Source organism: Arachis duranensis, unplaced genomic scaffold (genome assembly GCF_000817695.3).
Source record: "Arachis duranensis cultivar V14167 unplaced genomic scaffold, aradu.V14167.gnm2.J7QH unplaced_Scaffold_160496, whole genome shotgun sequence".
In the NCBI taxonomy this organism is placed as follows: domain Eukaryota; kingdom Viridiplantae; phylum Streptophyta; class Magnoliopsida; order Fabales; family Fabaceae; genus Arachis; species Arachis duranensis.
The window spans coordinates 9,024-11,415 of record NW_026264210.1 but is presented as its reverse complement, the minus strand read 5'-3'; the positions used below and the strand labels follow the sequence as shown (position 1 = coordinate 11,415).

General features: G+C 30.1%; 1 non-coding gene across 1 annotated transcript; it reads left to right on the top strand.

Moving 5' to 3' along the window:
* Nucleotides 1-361: 361 nt before the first annotated feature.
* Nucleotides 362-465, top strand: LOC127743818 (small nucleolar RNA R71). Its single transcript, XR_008005161.1, has one exon. It is a non-coding gene; the product is annotated as a small nucleolar RNA R71 (small nucleolar RNA).
* Nucleotides 466-2,392: the final 1,927 nt, after the last annotated feature.

Here is a 2,392-nt window from a genome sequence, read left to right as displayed (position 1 = left end):
GTTCTCAGGATCATAAGCTTCTTCAGAAGCTACCTCTTTAGTAATATTGGATGCATTTTGCCATCCATTCAGACTTTGAGAGATCATGTTGACTTGCTGAGTCAACACTTTGTTCTGAGCCAATATGGCATTCAGAGCATCAATCTCAAGAACTCCTTTCTTCTGAGGTGTCCCATTATTCACGGAATTCCTCTCAGATGTGTACATGAATTGGTTATTTGCAACCATGTCAATTAGTTCTTGAGCTTCTACAGGCGTTTTCTTTAGGTGAATGGATCCACCTGCAGAATGGTCCAATGACATTTTCGAAAATTCAGATAGACCATAATAGAATATATCTAATATGGTCCATTCTGAAAACATGTCAAATGGACACCTTTTGGTCAATTGCTTGTATCTTTCCCAAGCTTCATAGAGGGATTCACCATCTTTTTGTTTGAAGGTCTGAACATCCACTCTAAGCTTGCTCAGCTTTTGAGGAGGAAAGAATTTATCCAAGAAAGCCGTGACCAGCTTATCCCAAGAGTCCAGGCTATCCTTAGGTTGTGAGTCCAACCATATTCTAGCTCTGTCTCTTACAGCAAAAGGGAAAAGCATGAGCCTGTAGACTTTAGGATCTACTCCATTCGTCTTAACAGTCTCACAAATCTGCAAGAACTCAGTTAAAAATTGATAAGGATCTTCAGATGGAAATCCATAGAACTTGCAGTTTTATTGCATTAAGGCAACTAGCTGAGGTTTCAGCTCAAAATTGTTTGCCCCAATGGCAGGAATGGAGATGCTTCTTCCATCAAATTTAGACGTGGGTTTGGTAAAGTCACCAAGCATCCTTCTTGCATTATCATTATTAGGTTCGGCTGCCATCTCCTTCTCTTGTTCAAAAATTTCTAAAAGGTTACTTCTGGATTGTTGTAATTTAGCTTCTCTTAGTTTCCTTTTTAGAGTCCTTTCAGGTTCGGGATCAATTTCAACAAGAGTGCTTTTGTCCTTGTTCCTACTCATATGAAAGAGAAGAAAATAAGAAAAGAAAGAGGAATCCTCTATGTCACAGTATAGAGATTCCTTTATGTTAGTAGAAGAGGGAAAAGTGAAGAATCCAAACACAAGGGATAGACTAGGTTCAGATTTTTAGATGAAGAGAGGTGAAGAGAAGTGTTAGTAAGTAAATAATTAAATAGAATAAGAGAGAAGAGATAGAAAATTCAAAAATAATTTTAAAAAAAAAGTGTTAGTAATTTTCGAAAATTAGAGATAAGATAAGATTAAAATTAAAATTCAAAACAAAAGAATTTTTGAAAAAGAGATGATAATTTTCGAAAATTAGAGAGGAAAAAGTAGTTAGGTGGTTTCGAAAAAGATAAGAAACAAACAAAAAGTTAGTTGATTGAAAAAGATTTGAAATTTTAATTTTAAAAAGATAAGAAGATAAGAAGATAGAAAAGATATTTTAAAATCAAATTTTTTTTTTGAAAAAAGATAAAATTTTGAAAAAAAAGATAAGATAAAAAGATAAGATAGAAAGGTAAGATTTTTAAGAAAAAGATATTTTGAAAAAGATTTAATTTTTTTAAAATGACTTAACTAACAAGAAACTACAAGATAAGATTCTAGAATTTAAAGATTGAACCTTTCTTAACAAGAAAGTAACAAACTTCAAATTTTTGAACCAATCACATTAATTGTTAGCTAATTTTCGAAAATTTGATATAAAGATAAGAAAAAAGATTTTGAAATTATTTTGAAAAAGATTTTTGAAATTTTCGAAAAAATAGAAAAAAATGAAAAAGATATAATTTTTGAAAAAGATTTTGAAAAGATAAGATTTTTAAAATTGAAAATTTGACTTGACTTGTAAGAAACAACTAATTTTGAAAATTTTTGACTAAGTAAACTCAAATTTTTGAAATTTTGAGAGAAAAAAGGAAAATATATTTTTTTTATTTTTGAATTTTTAATGATGAGAGAGAAAAACAACAAAAATGACTCACAACATGAAAATTATGAATCAAAACTCATGATGCATGCAAGAACACTATGAATGTCAAGATGAACACCAAGAACACTTTGAAGATCATGATGAACATCAAGAACATATTTTTGAAAAATTTTTGATGCAAAGAAAACATGGAAGACACCAAACTTAGAAATCTTTAATACATGGACTCTGACAAACAAAAAATGCATATGAAAAACAACAAACAACACAAAACAAGAAATCATCAAGATCAAACAAGAGGATTTATCAAGAACAACTTGAAGATCATGAAGAACACTATGAATGCATAAATTTTCGAAAAAATGCAAGAAAAATTTTTAAAAGCATGCAATTGACACTAAACTTAAAAATTGACTCAAGACTCAAACAAGAAACACAAAATATTTTTGGTTTTTT